This window comes from Castor canadensis, chromosome 4, assembly GCF_047511655.1.
Source record: "Castor canadensis chromosome 4, mCasCan1.hap1v2, whole genome shotgun sequence".
Taxonomy (NCBI): domain Eukaryota; kingdom Metazoa; phylum Chordata; class Mammalia; order Rodentia; family Castoridae; genus Castor; species Castor canadensis.
Window position 1 is genome coordinate 88,796,017 of NC_133389.1, and position 12,206 is coordinate 88,808,222.

A 12,206-nucleotide genomic window follows, 5' to 3' on the forward strand; every position below is an offset into this window, starting at 1 on the left:
ATACCCAAGACTGGGAAATTTATTTAAAAAAAAATCAGGTCAAGACATCTGGTGAAGGCCTCTCGCTATATCATAACATGGTGGGAAAATGGAAGAGCAAGCATGGAAGAGAAGCACACGTGGGAGAGAGAGCAAGAGGAGGCTCCAGGCTTACTTTGTAACAAATTACTTTAATGGTAACCAATCTTCCCAAGAGAGGGAGAACTCACAGGAGAAAAGCACTAATCCCTTTTAATGATCTAATCACCTCTTCCAGGCCCCAATATCTTGGGACCACACCTCAGTGTGTATTTTGTTGAAGAAAAACCATATCCAAGCCATAGCACATATGTACACACACACACACACACACACACACACACACACACACAATTGTATACTTTCAATCAGCATGCATAGATTACATATATTCTGATTTTTTGTTTTAAATATTATGCCATTTTTACCCACTATAGCTCTGTAATAAGATGTTTTTAAATGCCTTTTTCGTTACATAGAAATTTGAAAGCAAAGGAAAGGACTAGTTTATACCTTTTTGATAGCATTGAGTTTTTATTGGTCATTCACCAAGTCACTCCTAAGGAGTGACCCCTACTGATTTCAATAAGGCAAACAAAATGGTTTGTTAAGCAAAAGTTTAATTGATTAACACACATATTAGAGGTAGCATATTTATTTTAGGCCAAATTCTATAACATTGTAGACACAACCTTGGCATATGAAGCCCTTCTGTAATTGATGTGTATAGGACATTTATGCCTGTTTTCTAGGTCTTTTCTTTCATTGTTTTATGAGGCTTTTAAACTGTATACCGAGATTTATTGTTGTGTCTTGACTTCTATGACAAATTGTTGGTAATACATGTGATTTATTTTTCACTAATTTGTTCTTAGAGAACAACCTTGAAATGTAACTCTCCAATACAGCACTGTCCCTAAGGGAAAATGCTGATCTGACTTCTAGACACATGATAGGGTCAAACATAGACACTGCTGGTATTTGCACCAAGTACTGGTCAAGGGTAGAGCACTGTACTGATGAGAGTTGAAGGTCTTTGGTCAAGAGGAGTCTTAGGAGAACACCAGTTTGTCTGGTGTAGCCATTACCACAGGTTGCGGAGGTCAGTATAGGAAAGTCTGAGGGAGAGAGGGCAAGCCAGGAGGGGGAGGGGCAGCTGTTTGACTAAGGAGATGAGGTGCCGATAGAGAATAGAGAACTCATCCCAGAAGCATAGTGTAAGTCTTAAAATAATAGAGAAAGGACAGCTAGTGGATTAAAACAGATTTGCAAATCACGTGTACATTTTGTTTCTTCATTGGTATAGAGATCTCTAGAGTGTGGCACTCCATGTATCTTTATTGAATCCTCACCAAGTGTCCAGCATAGTGCTGGCATATTGCATGTACCCTTCTTTCCTTCACCCACCAACTGATGAGCACCCACTCTATGGTGGGCCTGTGTTGGGCCTTGAGGGCACAAATCCATTAAGAAATGGTCTTTACTTTTTGTTGTTTTCTTCTCGTGTAATGGAATAGACAGACACAAACCAAATGTCACAATTCAGAGGGAAAAGTGCTGAAATAGAGTTAAGATGACACGTCATGGAGTCATTTGTTCATTCAGCAAGTGCTCATGGAGTTTCTCTTGTGCCAGGCATCATGCTAGGTGCTGGGGTGCAGGAGAGAACAAAGCAGGTAAAAATGTTGCCTCATGGAACAAAATGCTAAAGTTTCTCCAGAGAAAGGGTTTTGTGCCTCTCTCTAGGTCCTAGAAAGCTTCCTGGAAGAGATGCTGGCAAGGCTAAGTTTAAAGGGAAGTTGGAATGAGGTAGCAGGAATCAAGGTGGGCTGAGGGCAATGGAGAGTATGAAGGGGTGAGTAGAGGAGGGATCAAGGATGTCTATGGAGGTTGGAGATAGAGGTGAAATAGAGTAGAGTAGAGGGTGGAATGGAGATAGTGGGGGATGGGGATGGAGGTGGAAATGGTGCTGGTGTGAGTGGAATAGATATTTTCCAGTTCTCAGAGACAACATTGTAAGTACAGCAACATGGGTAGGGTCTGAGCATATATTCCTTATGTAAGGAGAGAGATAACCAGACTGGCTTCAGAGGACATGGGATGGTGTTGGGCAGACAAGGTGAATCCATGATACAAGGCAACATAGTCTACCCAAGAGAGGTGCTGAATTTTGCAGCTCTGGTTGTCAATTGTTCATTAGCAGAACCAGAGTTGTGGTACTGTAATGACTTCCTTCCTGCTCTTGTGCCTCAGCCTTTACCACTGCCCTAACTTTCTAGTCATTCATTAACTGTTTTCCAAACACCTCCCAAGCCCTGGGCACAGTGGATTCTGCCAATACAGAGATAAAGACACTTGAAAAATTGAAGTCTGTCCCCAGTGCTCCATGGTTACTAGAGGACAAAGGTAAGCTGGTTCAATAGCAAGGAGTTAAGCTTTGTTAGGAATAGAAAGCAAGTTGAGTGGAACACAGGGTTACTAGCTAACATTTCATTTCAGGTAGTTCCTTTGTATGTGTGTGTGTGTGTAAATTGTTTTTGATGGTTGTCATTCTCTAAGATGTGCATCCATCCACTTGTACAAGTTGCACGAGGTGCCTGCCAGCAAATAAAATAATTGCATATATTAAAAAATCCAAGAAAACAGTGCTAAAAAAGAACAATTATATTATTAGTTGTGTGGTTAATAGAAATAAGCAACCTTTGATAAACTAGTCCTGATGTTTTTAATGGCTGCCATTTGAAACTTCACTTACTCTTATGAAAATTTACCTTTGATCTCCTCAATGTTCTTCTTAAGAACTAGGTCATTATTCTTTGTGATGGTAGCTGCCACCCTTCCTTGTGGTCCCTGCTTAGTAAACTGTTATCCAGCCTCCTGGATTTGTGAATTCTCTTGGTATCTGGCCAATTTCTGTCTCCACAGCACCTCTCAGTGGCTGCTGCTGTCAATTTCTATCTCTGTTGTGGAATCATTTTTCTCTCAGTGCCTTTCTTAGGGCTGGATTCCAGCTCCAGTGATAGAATTGGAGTTTGGGTTTAGTCTTTTGCAAAGTGTTCTTTACTTTTCAGTTCACTTGCAAAAGCTTTGGCCACATGGTCATTGCTGTGGGTTGCAGCCAAGTTCAACTTCCTTATGTGAGTATTGGTCTTTGGAGCCTTCACAAGTTTCCTCAGGATTAAGATGGAATGTTCTTGATGCTGTTGAAGTTGACTCCTTGCAGGGTAGGCTTGTTGGCTTTCATCTGATATAGACTTACTTCCACATTTGTGGGATTGGACAATTCCTTAAATATTGGCTTGACCTTTTCACCTTTGACTACATTTCTTACAAGACCTTTGGTTCCTTCAGTGTTGGCTGTTTCTTCATCAAACTTTGAATTGTCAAGCAAATTGTGTCCTTCAAGGACAGCTGTAGGATCATAGAGCTCCTTGTCAGAGGGGCTGGCCAAAGCTGCTTCCAATTCTGGGTCAAGATGCACTTTTTCGTCTTTGTGACTTTCCATGGGCTTTTCTTTGGGGATAAAGACTGTCCTTTTCTTTTCTTCAGTGAAAGGCACAAAGTCTTCCCTGTCTTTCTGTCCCAAAGACCCCTTCTCCTGCAGGTACATTAGTTGGTACTTGTGGTCAAATGGCTGGTGGTTGCTTTCTGTGTCTAGCATTTCTGTGAGCATCCATCTGGGAACACTGTACTCTTGAGGTCTAGGTTATCTAGACTATTGTCCAACTATTTTAATTGCTCTTTATGGAGTTTGCCAAGATGCTCATCTGCATCAATGTTTTGTTATTTCTCCAGGTTGTTTGGAAAAGAGAAAGCAATGGCTTCTTATATGCCCCTGTGCTATGGCTTGAATGTGGGTTGTTTCCACCAAAGCTCATGTTGAGTCTTAATTTCCCAATGTAACACTATTGAGGTGGTGGTGCCTTTAAAGGGGTGATTGGGTCTTTAAGATGAATTAATGCTTTTCTTGCAGGATTACGTGCTTGTTCTTGCTCTTGTGTGACTAGATTAGTATGTATGACAGTGAGTTATAAGTGAGGCCACCCCAAGTGTTTGGTCTGTTCTGCACACACCACAATTGCTACTCTTGCTTGCTGGCTCACGCTGTGATGTTACCTGCCATGTTGTGATGCAACCAGGGGGACCCTTGCCAGACATCAGTGCCATGCTGTTTGGACCCTGCAGCCACCAGATCATAAACAAAATAAGCTTCTTTTATTTTCCTAATGCTTTGCTGAACATGTGTATTCTCTTATAGCAACATAAAACAGACTAAAGTACTTTCTCAAGGACTATGCACATTTAAATGGGTCAGCTTCCTGACACTTCAGAATACTATCTGGATGCCTATCTCAGAGCTGGCAGTGTAGACTGTCACTCTGTCAGTCCCAAGGAAGCAAGGCAGGACAAGCAGGGCCAACCCAGTGGCCAGGAATAGTGATTAACAGGTGGCTTCTGCCTAGGCTTGGGCAGGACTTACCTTTCCTTTATTCTTGAATTCCAGTGTTTATTGAAGCCTACCTCCCACTCTCTTGCTTACAGATATCATTAATCTGACCACAGTTCAAGATCACACATTAATCAACAGGCTTGTATGATAATAAACTGAATACATATCTTGTATGCCTACTTAGACAACAAGCTGCTTGAGAACAAGGGACCTCTTTGAGAACCCAAACTCAAAGTATTTTTGCACAATTAGAGTACAGAAGAATGCACTGAAAACAATTTTTTAAAGAAGGTCAGAGTGAAGAGAGTATGGTTTGGCTTTTTGATAAAGCTACTAACCCTTTGCTTTTCTTTGTCCCATGCTTGTTCTCTAAACATCACCTACAGAACACAACTTGTCCATAGGACAAAACTGAGATTACTGCACTAAGGGAGGACTCTATCTTGGTTGAAATTTGTTGAGACTTGGAGGTTTGGTTTAAGGCAAACCGAGTTCTTTCTCAATGGGAGAGGGAAGAGACTTAATTAGGATGAGTAAGGATCACAATGTAATAGTTTAGGATTGATGGAAACAGCATGACAAGGGACTCCAACAAGTTTTAGGGGCACACATCATTTGTTGATGAATGCTTTCTGTGGAAGAGTCCATGGGTCCTTCAAGAAGTTCTTATCATGCTACTTGCCAGGCAAGAGTCTCCTGGAATAGTAATAAATTCATATGAATGCAACCAAAGAGATAATTGGTGGCTAGAAGACAAACACAGGAAAGCTTTGTCTAAAGCTTTTTTTTTTAAGAGTCTCAACTTTCTCATAGGCATGGCAGAGGCAAAGAGGCCTTCTTCTGTCATGAAAAGAGTTCCATGGGTGAGGTTAGATTTGTTGACAGGTTGCTGACACCTGGGGTTTGCCAAAGCACCTAGGAGGGCTGACTTTTGTCCTAATTAACAATTGGTACCTGACCTGCTGCTATTCAGTGATGCAGTGGATCTCTGTTTTCCCTTAACCTGTATCCCATCTTTCTCTTGACATTCATCCTCCTAGGGAACATTTATGCAGTGACCCTTTAGTTGGAAATGTCTAATAACCTCAGCATACTTTGTGTCATGTTTCATTGGGTCAGAAAACTGCAACGCATCTTCCATTTCTTGCCAACTGTCACCAACTTACTTCTAAATGTACTGTAAAAATTACTACTTTCTTTAATCAGGTAGCAATCTCATCCAGGAAATCAGGAATTGATTTTGTTCCTTTCTGTCCATCCAAATAGTGAAGCCCAAGACTCCTCAGTGCCTTCCTGGGTGAGAGGGAGGTTCAGCCTCTTGTTATGTGGGGTGATAAAAATTTCAGGAAAAAAATAATTTTGCTTCTCCCAGCTAGCTCTTTGCAACCCCCCACCCCCACAGGCCATCTGCAAACTGTTGCTTTACAAATAACACTCGTGGCTGGAGTTGAGCAGAGGAGAATTGTTCAAATAAACGTTTGCATTTCTGAGTCATAGAAAGCAAGCCCTCACTGGTCAGTGTGGCCATCAATTTGCCCAAGATTTCTGCAAATTGCCTTCCTCCCCACGTAGTCTGTGGCCCTGGACTCACTCTTTTTGTAGAGCTGTTAGAATTTTCATTTGGTTATCAGGTTTGAGGGCTGCTCATCAGTCTCTTTTTGTTATTTTTACTTTTCAAAAACATTCCACTTCAATTCTCATCATCTTTGTTCCTCAGTTGAACTGAGAGCAAGTGTGTTTTTAATGAAACGCTGATCTTTTTTTTTTTTAAGTGTTTTTCAGTGAGCTTAGATGATTGGCATTTATTATCATTTTCTGCCTCTCTTCTGCCTGGAATATAAAGGAATCTTAGAATTATTTTCTCTTTTCTCCTATAGGACCAATGTGGTCTCCCTTTTCTTTTTTTCCTTTGCCATATCTTCTACCTTTCTTTCTTCCCTAAACCTTCTAGCATCTTCTAATAGAATCTTATAGAGGCTCTCCAAAAGCTTTGGGGCAGAGTTGGCAGAGTGGCTCAAGTGGTAGAGTGCCTGCCTAGTAAGTGTGAGGGCCTGGGTTCAAACCTCAGTACCACCAAAAAAAAAAAAAAAAACTGGGGCAGAAGTGTCTGGGTTGACTTAGATAGTGTAGAAACCTGAGAAGTTTGCCCAGGTGGGGAGATAGGATGTAGAGTGTGGTCTGTCAACCTGCATTATTAACCTTCTAACCATCCATTCTCTTACAAGCATTGTTGTTATTACCTACTCCTGGGAGTTGAAAAAGTTTGGTGGAAAGACATAAAGTACCTGGCACAGTGGTGGGCACATGGCAGCCTCTCTGTAATTGTTCATTCCTCCCATCCCAGTTCCCTTCACCTACCCTGTCTGAGAACCCAGTCAGGTTGCTGGGCACGTAGGTGCTTAGGGAATAGACATGGAATTGAGCACTGCTGGAGAAGAGACCGAGAGTGCTTTATGCTTGGTGTTTGAACTTCTTCCCTTTCCAGTGTCAGCCTGTGGAGCTAACATAAGATCAATAACAGCCCACCATTTCCTTTTAACTGGGATCTCCAATCCCCAGGCTTCAAACAACTCCAGAAGACGGCAGGGTTGCTTATAAAAAACTCTGAAACCAATTCAGTAAAAGGAGCCTAAATATTCCTGACCCTGTCTTTGTCTGATTTTCATCCGAGATTTCAGTGCTCTCCCGTGCTCATAGGTAGATGCCAAAGGAGGAGGGCTGGTGCCCCAGCTGGCTTGAGCAGGATGCTGAGGAAAGAGGCCAAGTGGACCAGGACACCATTTCTCAGCATGCTGCTGTGGGACAAGTGGAGGCCAGCTGAGAGCAGAGTGGCATTGTGGAGGTTGTGTGGGAGGAGGGGGGAAAGGAGGAGGACTCATGGGTGCAGAGGTGAGTGGAGCACTGCCTAAATGATGGGAGAGATGCCAGGCTGCCTACAGTCTGTGCCTGAACAGTGTGAGTAATTGCCAGCTTCTTACCTGTCCTTGTGTCTTTTCTTTGATGTCCCTTCTGCATGAAATGCATTGTTCTTTCCTGTCAGAAGCCTCATCCATGATTTCATTCTGGTCTGTGATACCTTGTCACCCCACCCTCCCATCAGTCTCTCTCTCTCCACTCTATTTTTCTTCATAGTACTCACCATTACTTTCCATTTTATGGTATAATTATTTATTATACAGTTTGTCTCTCCACTGAATGTGAGCTCCACGAGAGCAGAGACCTTGTCCATTTTGCTTCTTGTTTCATTATCAGTGCCTTGAGATGTGCCTGACATCTTTTATGTTGGTCAGTAAGTATTTGTTGAATGACTGAATGAATGGGTAGGTAAAAGTTATTAGGTTAAGGGCCACCAGGCAGCAAGGTGAGAGGTTACTATGAGAGACAGGGCTAGTAGCAGACAAATGTAGAGAAACATGGTAGATTAATTTCTTAGTACTTTCTTCCTTACTTTTCTTCTCATCCTCTACTCTATTTTGGTTGATCATACTATTTTTTATTGGGACTTACCTTTGTGCTGTCAAATAAATATAGTTATCAGCTTTTAATGATATTTTTTACTTTCTAGCTATTGAAAATAATGAGGATCAGAGCTTCTTCTTTCTCTTTTCACTGTTGTAGTATAGCTATTCCAGGAGGGTTTGTAGAAATTATGGCCTTCTTTTAATTATAGATCTCAACTTGTTTTAGTCTTAGTGCTACATTTCAGTAGATTTATTCTTCCTCACTTGGCCTTTGCTGTTGTTTTCTATTTATCTCTTGGGTATATAGAAAGCTTTCCCCCTAATAGATTCTTTAAGATGGAACTAAATTCCTTAAATTCTTACATGTTCAAAAATGTTGGTTTAAAGCCAGGTGCTGGTGGCTCATGGCTATAATCCTAGCTACTCATAAGGCAGAGATCAGAGGGATCATGGTTTGAAGCCAGCCAGGGCAGATAGTTCCATAAGACCTTATCTTGAAAAAAGCCTTCACAAAAACAAAAGGATTGGTGGAGTGGCTCAAGGTATAGGCCCTGAGTTCAAGCCCCAGAATCTTCCCCCCCAGAAAGTTGGTTTATGATCATTGGAGTAAATGATAGTTTTTCTGGGTATAAAATTATTCTTGAGTCACACTTTGTTTTCCTGAGGACTAGATGCAATGGTATCATGCCACTGTTCTTTAATATTAAATGAAACAGTACTAAAGATTGAGGCCAAACTCTTGCTTCCTTAGGCACAAATGAGGAGTGCCTAGATGCCTTAAGATTATTTATGGGAAGACACGGACAAGGTGAGCTAAGCAGTACATGGTACTTCCACAGACAACCCTGGGCCCAATCAGCATAGCCCCCTGGACAGACTGACCCCCACCCGGGGAAAAAAGAGAAACTGAGTAATAAACAATAAGAATAATAAAGACACATTGCAAAGAGGGTGGGGCACACTGGGCACCCAGAACTGTAAATAAAAAAGCCGGGCCTGGCCGGAGAGGCTCCGGCAGGAGCGGGGGCACGCCCAGCAACCAGGAGTGGGAAAGCTTGTGAGAGTGGCAGAGGGAGGAAAACTCCACAGGAGAGGGGGGAAGACCCACTTCCTACTTGAACTGTAAATAAACACGCAGGCCTGAGAAAGTGGGTGCAGTGCTTGGAAAGGGGAAAGCTTGTAGCAGAGGCTCATGCACAGGAGAACTCTGACCAAACAAAGCCTGCGGGGCCAGGTGAGTGTTAAGCTCACCCCAGAGATCTGCATAAATAATGCTGCCAGCAACAGCAGGCTGACAGCAATGGGCAGGCAAGCCACAGCTGCAGATACCATACTCAGAACTGTCTCCAGACTCTTTTTTTTCTCTCTCCCTACCTTTGATGAGAAAACAACCGAATTACACCTGCATGCTGAAAAACTTACTGAAACTATTGCATTTGAACTTGGGACACTTTGTGGGTTTTTTGTTGTTGTTGTTGTAGTTTTGTGCAGTTGTTCTACTTTAAGCTTCCCCTTTGATGAGACAACTACAGAACAACATCTGAGACACCATCTCCAGGACTGGAGGCTGAGATGGACTCCAAAATTATTAAGACTGAAACTTCATTGCATTTGAACTTGGAGGTTTTTTTTTTATTTTCTATTTTTCATTTTGATTTATTTTATTTTATTTATATATATTTTTTCTTTCATTTACTTATTTTTTATTTTTATTCTTACTCTTTTTTTTAATTTTCAATTCTCTCTCTGTCTCTCTAATGTCTTTTCAGCTTACGTTGATTAGTACACTGTCCCTGTTTATATCTTTGAAACTTTTTGTGTTTGTTTCTTTGTTTTGTTTTTTTCATTCTACTTGATTATTTGTTTTTCCCTTTTCCTTTAACCTCTTTGCTTTCCATCACCTCTCACCCTTCCATTCTAAATATCACTAGTGCTATTATTACAAGCCAGAAATTACTTAATTGCACACAGTACAGGGACAATAACAACACCAAGGGCAATGATGGGAAGACAGAAATAACAGGGAAACCAGTTTCCCCACAGCAAAAAATTAGTACAGGAACCAGAGGAAAATGAAGAAACAGCTACTCAGATCCAGACTCCAACAAAATGAAGATAAACTATGCCAAAGAACCCAATGAAGCCCACAAGAATAATTTAAAAAAAGACATACTACAGGTACTCAATGAGAATTTTATAGAGATGATACTGCATAGGGTCAACCAAAATGTACAGGAGACACTCAAGAAATTCCAAGACAACAAAAATAGAGAAAAACAAGAAATAAAGGAAACCATAGAAGCACTGTATAAACACCAAAGTGAAACAGAGAACACAATTAATAAAGAGATAAATGAACTCAGGACAAAAATAGACAACATTAAAGAGGAAACCACCCAGGATATGGAAAACCTCAGAAAAAAGAATGAAATGGAACTGCAAAACAAAACGGAAGGCCAATCCAGCAGAATAGAACAAACAGAAGACGGACTCTCAAAACTTGAAGATGAAATGGTAATTAAAGGAAAAACCAAAGAACTATTAATTAAACAACTCAAGACCTGTGAAAAGAAAAATGCAAGAACTCACCGACTCCATCAAAAGACCAAACATGAGAATCATGGGCATCGAAGAAGGAGAAGAGGTGCAAGCGAAGGGAATGCATAATATATTCAACAAAATAATAACAGAAAATTTCCCAAATCTAGAGAAAGATATTCCCATACAGATGCAAGAAGCCTCCAGGACACCAAACAGACCAGATCAAAATAGAACTGCCCCACAACATATTATCATTAAAACAACAAGTTCAGAAACTAAGGAAAGAATATTGAAGGCTGTAAGAGAGAAAAAACAAATAGCATACAAAGGTAAACCCATCAAAAATCACAGCAGACTTCTCAACAGAAACACTAAAAGCAAGAAGAGTGTGGGGTGAGATCTTCTGGGCACTGAATAAAAATAACTTCAACCCCAGGATACTCTACCCAGCAAAACTATAATTCAAAATAGATGGAGCAATAAAAGTCTTCCATGATAAGCAGAAACTAAAGCAATATGTGGCCACAAAGCCACCACTACAAAGGATTCTTCAAGGGATTCTGCACACAGAAAGTGAAAACACAACCTACTGGAACCTATGGGACACAGCAAAGGCAGTCCTGAGAGGAAAGTTTATAGCTATGAGTGCATATATTAAAGAGACTGAAAGATCCCAAATCAATGATCTAATGATACACCTCAAACTCCTAGAAAACAAGAACAAGCAAACCCCAAAGCAAATAGAAGGAGAGAAATAATACATATAAGAGCTGAAATCAACAAAATAGAAACCAAAAAAACCATACAAAGAATTAATGAAACAAAAAGTTGGTTCTTTGAAAAAATAAACAAGATCAATAGACCCCTGGCAAACCTGATTAAAATGAGGAGAGAAAAAACCTAAATTAGTAGAATCAGGAATGCAAAAGGGAAGATAACAACAAACACCATGGAAGTCCAGGAAATCATCAGACACTACTTCAAGAACCTATACTCAAATAAATTTGAAAATCTTAAAGAAATGGACAGATTTCTAGGTATATATGATCATTAAAAACTGAACCAAGAGGAAATTAATCACCTAAATAGATCTATAACACAAAAGGATATTGAAGCAGTAATCAAGAGTCTCCCCAAAAAGAAAAGTCCAAGACCTGGTGAATTCTCTGCTGAATTCTATCAGACCTTTAAAGAAGAACTGATACCAACCCTCCTTAAACTGTTCCACGAAATAGAAAGGGAAGGAAAACTGCCTAATACATTTTATGAAGCCAGTATTACACTTATCCCAAAACCAGGCAAAGACACCTCAAAAGGAGAACTATAGGCCAATCTCCTTAATGAACAATAATGCAAAAGTCCTCAACAAAATAATGGCAAACCGAATTCAACAACACATCAAAAAGATTATTCACCATGACCAAGTAGGCTTCATCCCAGGAATGCAGGGGTGGTTCAACATATGAAAATCAATAAATGTAATAAACCACATTAACAGAAGCAAAGACAAACACCACTTGATCATCTCAACAGATGCAGAAAAAGCCTTTGATAAGATCCAACACCATTTCATGATAAAAGCTCTAAGAAAACTAGGACTAGAAGGAAAGTACCTCAACATTATAAAAGCTATATATGACAAACTACAGCCAGCATTATACTTAATGGAGAAAAACTGAAACCATTCCCTCTAAAATCAGGAACCAGACAAGGATGCCCACTATCCCACTCCTATT

General features: G+C 40.5%; 1 protein-coding gene and 1 pseudogene across 1 annotated transcript in view; one reads left to right on the plus strand and one right to left on the minus strand.

The window, feature by feature from the left end:
• The window catches only part of Gpr39 (G protein-coupled receptor 39), a 198,050-nt gene that overhangs the window by 24,834 nt on the left and 161,010 nt on the right, over window positions 1–12,206 (plus strand). The window lies entirely within an intron of this gene.
• LOC109699249 (tropomodulin-2 pseudogene) lies at window positions 2,776–4,185 on the minus strand (annotated as a pseudogene).